General features: G+C 39.3%; 1 pseudogene; it reads left to right on the top strand.

The window, feature by feature from the left end:
* Window positions 1-529: 529 nt before the first annotated feature.
* LOC102832655 lies at window positions 530-1,107 on the top strand (annotated as a pseudogene).
* The last annotated feature ends 12,062 nt before the right edge of the window (window positions 1,108-13,169 follow it).

The raw sequence follows: 13,169 nt of genomic DNA, 5'->3' as shown, positions 1-13,169 counted from the left end.
CTCTATACAGGGTCATTCTGAGTAGGAAACAACTCTTAAAAACAGCACTTCACAACAACAAAGTCTGACCTTTGGAGTCTGTTTCCCTAAACTAACTGAATTCTTCTAACAAGCACAACCCTCAAGGCAAAACAGTTGACTAGTATATAGGGCCATTGTTTTGCTCAAAGGTGGCTTTTGTTGTTGTTGATGTTAGGTGCATCATGTAGGTACTGACTCATAAAGACCCTATGCATAACAATATGAAGCACTGCCTGATCCTATGCCAGCCTCACAATCATTGATACATTTGTGCCCATTGCTGATGCCACTAAAGGTAACTTTTAGTATCCTGTTTTTTCAAGGCTCAAGGTTCAAAAGGAGTCCTGTTGTAGTACAGTAGGATAAGCACTAGACTGCAAGGTTGGCGGTTTGAACTCACTAACTGCTCCTCAGAAACCCTACACAGGGTCGGTAAGAGTCAGAAATGACTGGAGGGCACTTAACAATAACAAAAGGTTCAAAAGGACACCTAACACTCAAGTCTGACTTTAGGGGTCGAGGTGGAGTCAAAGGCGGCTGAGGCAATGCTGTCTCTTCCTCCACCTGCTGGCAGAACCTGAGGACCAGAGCCTCAGATGAAAGAAAGGATCATGAATCAGGAAAAACTCGCCAAACTTCAGGCACAAGTGCACATTGGTAGAGAAGAAACTCCTCCCAGAAAGAAGAAAGTGGTTTATAGAACAGCTACAGCATATGATAAAAACCCTCAGTTCTTCTTAAAGAAATTCTAGGTAAATAATATCTCTGGTATTGAAGAGGTGAATATGTTCACAAACCAAGAAACAGTGATCCACTTTAACAATCCTAAAATTCAGGCATCTCTGGCAGCAAACACTTTTCACCATTACCAGCCTTGCTGAGACAAAGCAGCTGACAGAAATGCTTCCCAGCATCTGAAACCAGCTTGGTGCAGACAGTCTGACTAGTTTAAGAAGACTGGCTGAGGCTCTGCCCAAACGATCTGTGGATGGAAAAGCACCACTTGGTAATGGAGAGGATGATGATGCTAAAGCTCCAGATCTTGTGGAAAATATTAACGAGGCATCCAAGAATGAGGCTAACTGATTAGAGTTAACTTCTGTAGAAGATAAAACTTGAAGAGCAGTTACTTGGAGCTGCTATTTTATATTATGACATTATGACTGCTTTTGCAATTTGTTTTGTTTATGGATTTTATAAAATCTAGCTCTCTAATATTTTTAAACCCAAGCTCTTTGGACATTGAAGCTCTTTTCTGGTTTTGCTTATACATAATTCTTCTTTGCAGCTAATTATGCTGAAGCAGCCTGGGAATAAATTTGAAACAAAGGTTAATAAAGTTCTTTGCCTAGCAAAAAAAAGGACATCTAAGGGCACTGGCCAGTGTGGGTTACCCCAAGTTGTACAAAAGTCAGAAATCTGGATTCAGAAGAATTAAGCTTTTTGTCAGCATTTTACCTAAGCCAGCGGAATATGTGACTATTATTGTTGTTATGTACCTTCAGGTTGGTTCCAACTCACAGCAACCCTGAATAGGGTTTCTTAGGAGCAGCTGGTGGGTTTGACCCACCTACTTTGTGGTTCAAACCAACTTTTGATCCACTGTTTATCCTATGGTGCCACTCCAGGAAGGAAGATATTTCAGGCAAGCAATATTATAAAATAATTATGTATCACACACCCTTTCTGAAGAAACTTGTAGAGACAATGTTCCACCTAAACCAGAACATGGTGATGGTGGTGGTGTGCCGTGAAGTTGATTCTGACTCATAGCGACCCTGTAAGGAATTCTGAGGCTGTAAGTCTTTACGGGAGCAGAAAGCCTCATCTTTCTCCTGCGGAACAGCTGGTAGTTTCTGACTGCTGACCATGAGGTTAGCAGCCCAACTCATACCCACTACACTACCAGAACTCCTTAAACCAGAACATAAGCAATAAAAGTAATAAAAGAAATGCAGACTAAAGTGAGAAAATGGAAATCTCCCAAGAAGATGGTGAATCTTCTTTATAACTGCTGAGCATTACAGAACATCGAATCCATATTGTATCACACTGGAGAATTTGTAAATGACATACAAGACCATTTATCAGTAGCTGATTTCCTAAGTAAACGGATAGTCATGATGAAAGTCAGAGAAAAAATATTTTTTTATTGATAAGATACACAGTAATAGTGGCTGAAACTGATTAATAAACCCAATAGGGAGTTACTTTCTTAATATGAATGTATGTGTTTATCAACATGACAAGTACCTTGTGATCCCTATAAACTGTGATGCAAAAGAAAATGCACAATTTACCTGTGTCTGTGGCTCTTAAGACCATCTCATGGTTCAGTGACTTTCTAGAACTCATAGCTAGATTTATTATAGTGAAATGATACAAAGCAAAATCAGTAAAGGGTAAAGGCTCATAAGGAAACTACAGAGGAAACCAAGTATAAGCTTCCCAGAATCCTTGTCCAGTGGTGCCACACAGAACCAGATTAGTTAGTCCAGTATCCAATTACAATAACCCATGTGAACGATTGACACCCCAAAAAGATCATTTTAGATTCAGAGATTAATGGAAACTTGACAAAATCCAAGTTCCCAGATACCAGTCAAGGCACAATCTTGCAAGTAAGCCTTTTTAAAGAGACAGCTTGCTGGGTGAACTCTTTCTTCACACTTCAAATAAAGAATTCCCATGTATTTCAGTATGTATATATGCTTATATATACAATTTCTCAAAGGATACACAAGGAACAAGTAACAGTATTTTCCTATGAGGATGGAAAATCTAGGTGCCTTGGAAAAAGTAAGATGAAAGAGACTCTGTTGTTGTTGTTAGGTGTGGTTTAGTCAGTCACTTCCAACACATGGCAACCTTATGTACAACAGAATGAACCACTGCCCAGTCCTACATCATCCTCACAATCCTTGTTAAGATTGAGCCCATTTCTGTTGCCACTGTGCCAATCCATCTCATTGAACGATCTTTCTTTCTTTCTTTCTTTCTTTCTTTCTTTCTTTCTTTCTTTCTTTCTTTCTTTCTTTTTTTTTGCTGACCCTCTAGCTTAACAAGCATGATATCCTTCTCCAGAGACTTGTCCTTCCTGAAAATATGTCCAAAGTACAAGAGACAAAGTCTGACCATCCCGGCTTCTAACCATTCTGGTTATACTTCTTCCAACACAGATTTGTTTGTTCTTCTAGAATTCCATTGTACTTTCAATATTCTTCTACAACACCATAACCCAAATGCATCAATCCTCGTATGTTCTTCTTTATTCACTGTCCAACTTTCACGAAGCTATTGAAAAACACCATGGCTTGGGTCAGGCATGTTTTAGTCCTCAAACTGGCATCTTTGTTTTTGAACGCTTTAAAGAGGTCTTGTACAGCAGACTTGTCTAATGCAATACATCATTTGATTTCCTGACTGCTCCTTCTATGAGTCTTGATATTGGATCCAAGCACAATGAGGTCTTTGATAATCTCAATCTTTTCTCCTTTTATCCTAATTTATTGTTCCAGTGGTGAGGATTTTTGTTTCCTTTACATTGAGGTGAAACACATATTGAAGACTGTGGGTTTTGATCTTCATCAGTAACTTAAGTCCTCTTCACTTTCAGCAAGCAAGCTTATATTACCTGCATACCGCAGGTTGTTAATGAGTCTTCCTCCAATCCTGATGTCACATTTTTTAATATATATACAACCAGCTTCTCAGATTATTTGCTCAGTGTGCAGACTGAATAAGTATGGTGAAAGAATACAACTCTGGTGCACACCTTTCCTAATTTTAAACCATTCAGTGTTCTTTATTCTGTTCAAACAACTGCCTCTTGATCTATGTATAGGATCCTCACGAACAAAGATAAGTGTTCCAGAATACTCATTCTCCACAATGTGGTCCATAGTTTGTCATGATCCACACAGTCAAAAGTCTTTGCATAGTCCATAAAGACAGATATACATCTATCTGGTACTCTTTGCTTTCAGCCAAGATCCATCAGACACCATCAGTGAAATTCCTCATCCCATGTCCTCTTCTGAATCCACTTTGAACCTCTGGCAGTTCCCTGTCAGTGTAATGTTGCAACCATTTTTAAACTATCTTTAGCAAAATTTTACTTTACGTGATATTAATGATATTGTCCAATGATTACCTCATTCCATCAGGTAACCTCTCTTTGAAATATGGATCTCTTCCAATCAGTTGGCCAGATGGCTGTCTTCCAAATTTCTTGGCATAGTTGAGTGAGTACCTCCAGTTCTGGATCAGTTTCTTGAAAGATTTCAATTTGTATTACATTAATTCCCAGTGCCTTGTTCTTTGCCAATGCCATCAATGCACTTTGAACTACTTCCATCAGTATCATTGGCTCTTGATCATATGCTATCTCTTAAGATAGTTGAGCATTGTCCATTTTTTTTTGGTACCGTGACTCTCTGCATTCCTTTCACCTTCTTTTTATGCTTTCTGCATCATTCAATATTTTGTCCACAGAATCACAAAAAGTTGAGGCTTGAATTTTTTTCTTCAGTTCTTTCAGCTTGAGAAATGTTGAGGGTGTTCTTCCCTTTTGGTTTTCTCTTTGTTGTTGTTGTTAGGTATGATTGAGTCAGTACCAACACATAGCAACACACAGCAACCTTATATACAACTAACTCTAGGTCTTTCCACATTTCATTATACTACGTGACTATGTCTTCTCAAGCTGCCTTTAAAAGTTTCTGTGCAGATATTTTACTTCCTAATTTCTTCCATTTGCATTAGCATCTCTATGCTGGAGAGCAAGTTTCAGTGTCTCTTCTGACATCCATTTTGGTCATTTCCTTCTTTCTTGTTTTCTTAGTGACCTTTTGCTTTCTTCCTGTATGATGTTCTTGATGCCATCCCATAACTCTTCTGTTTTTTGGTCATTAGTGTCTAATGCATCAAATATGCTCTTGAGATGGTCTCTAAATTCAGGTGGGATATGTTCAAGGTCATATTTTGGTTTTTGTGGACTTATTTTAATTTTCTTCAGCTTCAGCCTGAACTTGCATATGAGCAATTGATGGTCTGTTCTACAATCTACCCCTGCCTTGTTTTGCTTGATGACATGGAGCTTTTCTACCATCTCTTTCCACAGATGTAGTCAATTTGATTTCTGTGTATTCCATCTGGTGGGATCTGTATAGTTGTCTTTTATGTTGGTTAAAGAATGTATTTGCAATGAAGAAGTCATTGGTTTTGCAAAATTGTGTCATGCGCTCTGCCAGCATCATTTCTATCACCAAGGCCATATTTTCCAACTACTGATCCTTACTCTTTGTTTCCAACCTTTGCATTCCAATCACTAGTAATTATCAATACACCTTGATTGAATGTTTGATCAATTTCAGACTGAAGACGCTCATAGAATTCTTCAATTTCTTCATTACTGGCTCTATTGGTTGGTGTGTAAATTTCAAAAATAGTTGTATTAATTGGTCTTCTTGTAGGCATATGGGTATTAATTATCCTATCACAGACAACGTTAGACTTCAAGATAGAGCTTGAAATGTTGTTTGATGATAAATGTGACACTATTCCTCTTTAGTTTGTCATTCCCGGCATAGGAAACCATGTTATTGTCAGATTCAAAATGGCCAAAGCCAGTCCATTTCAGCTCACTAATGATCTTAATGCATTCCATTTCATTTTGACAACTTACAGTTTTCCTATATTCATACTTTGTACATACCATGTTCTGATTATTAATGAATGTTTACAACTAGTTTTCCATGCTTTGAGTTGTGCCCCATCTGCAAATGAAAGTTCCGAAAGGTTTACTCCATTCCTGTCTTTAAGGTCAACTCTACTTTGAGAAGGCATCTCTTCCCCAGTCATATTTTGAGTGCCTTCCAGCCTGAGGGCCACTTCTTCTGGCACTATTCTGGTGCTATCTGGCAGTGCTCCACTGCTATTCATAAGATTTCACTGACTAAACATTCAGAAGTCTCCTTTTTTCTAGTATGTCTTAGTCTGGAAGCTCAGCTGAAATCTGTCCCCCATAGGTGTACCCTGCTGGTATTTAAAATACCAGTGGCATAGCTTCCAGAATCACAGCAACACATAAGCCACCACAGTAAAACAAACTGACAGATGAGTGGTGGGATGGAGATTTACTTTTCACTATTTACTCTTTGATTCCTTTCTAATTTTATATCATGTGTACCATTAGAGCAAGATTTAAAGAACTAGAACTAAGTATCCTTAACTACTTAGCTTACGTTGCTTTTCATCCTGATGTGAGGAGAACAAAATACTCTGTTTTGCTGCCAGTTGTTTCTTTGAAACACTCCTCTAAGGGCATATATAGTTTTGTCTAGAGTTTGTAGCAGGGATGTTTGACATTAACAATGTTTTCTAGAGTCTTTAATTCATTACATATGTAGTTGGGGATGGAGAGCAGATATATTCCCAATGAAACCTGTATCTGAAACCTGTAAGTAGCTTTCAAGCTATTAAAAATGATTACATAAAAATCACATTCTTATTGTAAGACTGTTTCTGTGGTAGAATTCTCACCTTTCATGGTGTGACCCTGGAGTCTTGATCTGACATTGATAAGATAATCACTGGATCACTAATGGCAAGATCAACTACTCAAGCCCACCAATCAGCTCCTTGAAAACCTTATGCAGTGTATATGAAAGTCAGATCCGAATCAATGGCACCAAACAACAACAACGATATTGAGGGTGACCCAGATTCAATTTTCAGCCAATGCACCTCATGTGCAGCCATTATTTGTTTTCAGTGGAGGAGCAGCCATTATTTGTTTTCAGTGGAGGCTCAAGTTGCTACGACATTGATTAGCTTTCAGCAGAGCTTTCAGACTAAGATGAACACCAGAGAAAGGCTTAAAATTTACTTCTGAAAATAAGTCAATGAGCACCCTATGACTCACAATGGTCCAATCCCCAGTCTACCATGGGGATGACTGTGCATGGAGTCATCAAGATTCAGAGTTGACTTGATGGCAGCTGACAACAATATGCCCACATAAATAAAGGTTTTTAGAATCATCTGATTATCAATGCTAATCCTTGAGAGGGACCTAGGATAATTTGATCAAATAATTGAGCACCATAACCTATCCAAGTGAACATTAAAAATCATCACATTGGCTATGGCTCTGTGCTCTCTAACACTGATTGTAACCTGCACACTTGAGACGGGGCTGGACCTATGCTCATAGTGTTCTCTTTGCAATGGGGCTTCTCTTTCAGTATTTTTTTGTTTTGTTTTGTTTTTTTCATTTTCATGGCAAGAAAGCCTTCTATTTTACTTAGCTATTTATTTAGAATTTTTTATTATGAATTGCATGAAGGTTTACAGACAAGATCATCAGTTTTACATTTTGCAAATCATACACTTGGTTTCATCTCAGTGATTGAAATCCCTTCCATGCGAAAACAGTTATCCAACTTCCTCCCAGTGGTTCCCATGTCCCTTCCTCCCACCTTCCCATCCTTTTACAACTTTGTCCTTAAGCAAATGTCATCCCCTGGATTTGCAACAATAGACCGTTCCATGGTGAACATGCTCCCCTTATATACCTATATCTACTGCTTGGCTGAAAATTGAGCCATGAGGGTGAGTTCCTTTCCAGACCAGAAGGGTGGCTGAGAGCTGTGGTCTCCGGCTCCTCCAGTCTCTTTCTGACCAATAAGGTCAGTATTTTATTTTATTTTTTTAAAATAATTTTGAGTTTTTGTTCCACATTTTCTCTCTCTCTATCCAGGACCTTCCAATGTAGTCCCTTTTAGAGCAGTTGATAGTAGTAGCTGGGCACCATCTAGTTCTTCTGGTCTCAGAGTCATCTTTCAATGTCTTTTTAACTCCCACCCACTTCATTACCATTGAGGTACCCAGATGAACACACCTGCTCCTCCTCTGCTTTGTTTCCTTAAGCAGAGGCTGCATCATTTCCTTCCTCTCTAGCCGCAGTTTTAATTGACTAGTGTTGTTGTTGTTAGGTGCCGTCGAGTCAGTTCCAACCCATAGTGACCCTGTATAGGGTTTCTGAGGAGCTTCTGGTGAGCTTGAACTGCTGACCTTGAAGTTCAAATGGCTTTGCAGTCTAGCCCATTAACACACAGTGCCACACCAGGACTCCAATTGATACTAACACTATAGTGTTAGAGTAAAACTGACCATTGTTAAGTGCCATTGAGTTGGTTCTGACTCATAGTGACCCTGTATAGGGTTTTCCAAGAAGTGACAGGTGGGTTTGAACCATTGACCTTGAGGTTAGTTGTTGTTGTTAAGTGCTGTCGAGTTGGTTCCGACTCATAGCCACTGTATAGGGTTTCCAAGGAACATCAGTGGATTGAATTGGCAACCTTGATGTTCAAACTGACCTTGCAGTCGGTGCATTATCCTTCAGGGCCACACCAGGACTCCTTGAGGTTAGTAGTTTAGTGCTTACCCTATGGTACCACACCAGGACTCCATTAAAAAAAACAAAACAAAACAAAAAAAACCTTAATAGATTACCTTAAAATGTCTGTCTGTTTTGAGAGTTGTCCTGTGTTAAATCATTATATGTGAGATCAAACTGAAAAGAGCAACACAAAGATTAGACAAGAAACTTAGAGGTAGTGACTTTAAATCAATGGTGGCAGAACAATTTGGAGAATGGTGCAAATGCTTGCACAACTTGAAGAGTGAAATTATGCTGCAGTGAATTACTTAGTGGGGATTTTCTAGTCATAGTCTTTGTGGTGGTGGTTATGTGCCGTGGAGTTGGTTCTGACTCATAGTGACCCTGTACAAGGTTTCCAAGGCTGTAAATCTTTATGGGAGCAGAAGGCCTCATTTTTGTCCCATGGAACAACTGGTAGTTTTGAACTGCTGACCTTGTGGTTCACAGCCCAATTCGTAACCACTATGCTACCAGAGCTCCTAATAGTCTTTGTTGTTGTTGTTGCTAGGTGCCATTGAGTCGGTTCTGACTCATAGTGACCCTATGTAGGAGTTCCAAGGAGTGATTGGTTGGTTTGAATCACCAACCTTGTGGTTAGCAGTACAGTGCTTATCCTACAGCACCGCACTAAGGGTAGGTCTATGCAAATGTGAGGTGTTTGCTAATAATTTACATTATTAGCAAGATATCCAGGTAAAATGGATATCTTGCTAATAATGTAAATAAGGTACTTGGTGTCACTGGAGTGAAACCATGCAAATAAGGTAAACTCTAATATGCGGAATGGTCAGTTTTACCATTCCTCTAGGTTTAAAATGAACCATTTCAGAATCAGAAGTGGGTTGGAGTTGAGGGTCCTACTACCATCAAGAAACAATAGTTAGGAGTGGAGGACATCCTTTGGACCCCAAGATCCCTGCACTGAAATTCCTTGATCCAGGAGACAGAGCCGTGACACCATAGATGGTGAGAGACTGAAGACACGTGGAAGACAAGCAGAAGCAACAGCATTAGACCAAGAGGTGGTCTCCTCAGGCCACAGAGGGAGAAAGTTGAGTGCCTTCGGACAGAAGGCTGCTAGTGAAGTGAGCTGCCACCAGGTACTTAATTGGAGGAGGGGAGACAGCTAAGGTTGCTGACCCAGGGAGCTAGAACTGAGGGCCTTAGGACTGAAGTCTACTGGTGGAGTGGGCACTTAATCAGCAGAATTATACTTGCTCAATCAGGAAAAGGCCAAGGGCCCATGGGGCAGAGAGGATGAGACCTAAAAGAGCTTTGTAATACTTGCTCAAGCAGGCCATGAGGTCAAGGGCCTGAGCGTGTGCCTGCAAGCATGATTGAGAGGAGATTGTTCTGACCAAAGAACCATATACTGTGGGCTGCTGATCCTGAATTGTAACCAGTTATTTCCTGAGTAAACCCTACAATTATGAGCAAGGTTTGGGAGTTCTGTGTGACCATTGCGATGAACTATCAAACCCAGCCAAGGAGTAGAGAGTACCCTGGGAGGTATATGGTTGGTGTCAGAAATGGTATAGAAGTTGGAGGGCGGAGAAATATCGGACCTCTTCTTCATAGGAATTGGCCTTGGGATGATGTTGAATTTGATTTTCTTCCCTCATGTGAAGTCAGAGGATAGATGCTACTCCCAAGCCATTGTTATAGTAACCAAATCCACCATATAAATCAAAGGAAAGGCACCATGTCAATCAATACAGAAAATGGATTTGTGAAAATCCAAAACATTTTCCTGATAAAAAGAAATATCAGCAAATCAGGAACAAAAATTTCATGGAAAAATGGAGTCGAAAGATAATGGAATTTTTTGAAACTCCTTCATATATGAGAAAGTAAGCATCCAAGATAATTATCAACAAAGAGGAATTAAGTATTCCCCTTGAAAATGGTAACAAGACAAAGATGCCCTTGATCACCACTCTTACTCAGTATTGCATTGTAAGACTTTATTGTTGTTATTGTGTGCCATCGAGTCAATTCTGACTCATAATGCCCTGTAAAGTGTTTCCAAGGAGTGGCTGGTGGGTTTGAACTGCTGTCCTTGTGGTGAGCAATTTAATGCTTATCCTACAGCACCACACTAAGACCTTATAGTCAAAGTAATAAGGCAAGAAAGGAAAATAAAAGGCATCTAAATTGATAAGAAAAAAGTAAAGCTATCCTACTTGCATATGTATGATTCTATAGTTAGAAAATCACATAGCTTCTACAAAGAAAACTACTGGAATTAACAGGAGAATTCAGTAAAGTGATGGTGTTCAAGATCAACTTACAAAAATCAGTGGATTCCTCTATACTAACAAAGAAATCAGGAAAATAATACCATTTATAGTAGTCACCAAAAAGACGCGTACTTAAGAATAAACCTCACCAGACATTTAAAAGACTTACATAAATAAGAACAAAAAACACTGTTGCAAGAAGCCATAAAAGACATATATAAATGGAAGAACATGCCATGCTCATGGGTAGTAAACCTTAACATTATGAAAATGTCAATAGTATCCAAAGTTGTCTATAGGTATAATACAGTACTGATCCACATTCCATCAGAATTCTTTAAAAGATGGAAAAACTAATCTTCAGCTTTATATGGAAAGGAAAGAAACCCCTGATAAGCAAAGCACTACTAAAGAAAAACAAAGTAGGAGGCCTCATGCTTCCTGATTTCAGAATCTACTATACAGCCACAGTAATCAAAACAGCCTGTTAGTGGTGCAATGACAGATATATTGACCAGTGGAACAGAATTGATACCCAGAAGTAAGTCCATTCATCCATGGGCAGCTGATCTCTGGCAAAGGGCTGAAATCCCTGAAATGGATTAGAAACAGTCTCTCTAACAAATGGTGCTGGAAAAACTGGATATGTGTTTACATAAAAATGAAGCAAGATCAATACTTCATACCATATACAAAAACCCAAGATGAATCAAAGAGCTAAATGTAAAACCTAACATTGTAAAAGTCATAGAAGAAAGGCAAACCTAGGGGCACTAATTTATGGCATAAGTAGTCAATCAAACATAACTAAACATTTATGAACAGCAGAAAATAAACTAGATGAATTGAACTCTACACAAATTAAATACTTAATGCACATTGAAAAACTTCTCCAAAGGAGCAAAAAGATAACCTATGTACTGGGGAAAAAATGTTTGTCAATGAGATATCTGGCAAGGACTAATCTATAAAATATATAGAAAAATTAAACACCTCAACAGCAAAAAGACAATCTAACATTAAAATGGGCTAAAAATATGAACAGGCATTTCACCAAAGAAGACATTCAGGCAGCCAAAAAATACACCAAGAGATGCTCGAGATCATTAACATTGTTCAAATTGTGTGCGGTTGAGCTGGTTCCAACGCCTAACAACACTGTATAGGGTTTCTGAGAATAGCTATGGGCTTTGAACTGACCTTCAGGTTACCAGTCCAGTGCTTATCTTACAGTGCCACACTAGGGCTCATTGTTGTTGTTAAGTGCTGTTGAGTCGGTTCTGACTCACAGCAACCCTGTATACAGTTTCAGAGGAATGGGTGGTGGGTTTGAATTGCCAACCTCGCAGTTAGAAGTTCAGTGCTTATCCTACAGCAGGACCCAAGGGTGGTTGTGGTGGATATGTGCTGTGGAGTCGGTTCTAACTCATAGTGACCCTGTATAAGATTTCCTAGGCTATAAATCTTTACGGGAGCGAAAAGCCTCCCCTTACTCTTGTGGAATGGCTGGTAGTTTTAAACTTCTGATCTTGAGGTTAGCAGCCCAACTTGTAACCACTATGTTACCAAAACCCCTTGTAGGACTTATCAGAGAAATGTAAATCAAAACAATGACATTCCATCTCACCCCACCAATGAAAGCAATGATCAGAAAATCAGAAAACAACAAATGCTACCAAGGATATGGGGAGATTGGAACTCTCATACACTACTGGTAGGATTGTAAAATGGTGTGGGAAATGATATGGAGCTTCCTTAAAAAATTAGAAATAGAGGTACCACAATCCCACTGTTGTTAGATGCTTTTAAGTTCGTTCCGACTAACAGCAACCCTATGTACAATGAACAAACCCTCCGGCCTGCATCTCCCCAATGAAATAAGATCTCTAGAGAGCTCTACATTGCTCAGCAACAGCTAGTTGAGAAAATTTTCCTCTGGAAACATGAAGAAGGGGCAAATTCCTCTTTAAATTCTGCTAGGATGCAAATAAAGGATTCAGGAAGGAAAAGCCAGCCCCTGGGTGACTGTGATAAGATGGCCCAGTTCAGATGAGTAGTTGCTTTATTTTGAAGAGTCAGAATGGGGGAGAGAATCTGCAGTACTCTGTATTAAAAGGCTACGTGTTTATGAATAAATCACCTGACCAACAGCAGTTTGTTCCTTCATCTCTATGAGAGAATAAGATCGTCTGTAGGATATGCTTCCATGATTGCTGTTAAACTTAAATATGATTATTTTGAAGGTGCTTTCTAATCTTGACAGCACTATAACCCCCATTACCTTTGATTCTTCTGAATGAATATAGACTCACTGAACTTGCATTGTGAGCAGCTTTAAGGAGAGAGACTAGAGAATTTCTCCTATCAGGTTGTTGTTGTTGTTGTCAGGTGCCATCGAGTCGGAACCGACTCATAGCGACCCCATGCACAGCAGAACGAAACAATGTCCGATCCTGGGCCAA

Source organism: Chrysochloris asiatica, unplaced genomic scaffold (genome assembly GCF_000296735.1).
Source record: "Chrysochloris asiatica unplaced genomic scaffold, ChrAsi1.0 scaffold00002, whole genome shotgun sequence".
Lineage (NCBI taxonomy): Eukaryota > Metazoa > Chordata > Mammalia > Afrosoricida > Chrysochloridae > Chrysochloris > Chrysochloris asiatica.
The sequence above is the reverse complement of the archived record's forward strand: the minus strand, read 5'-3'. Positions and strand labels throughout refer to the sequence as shown.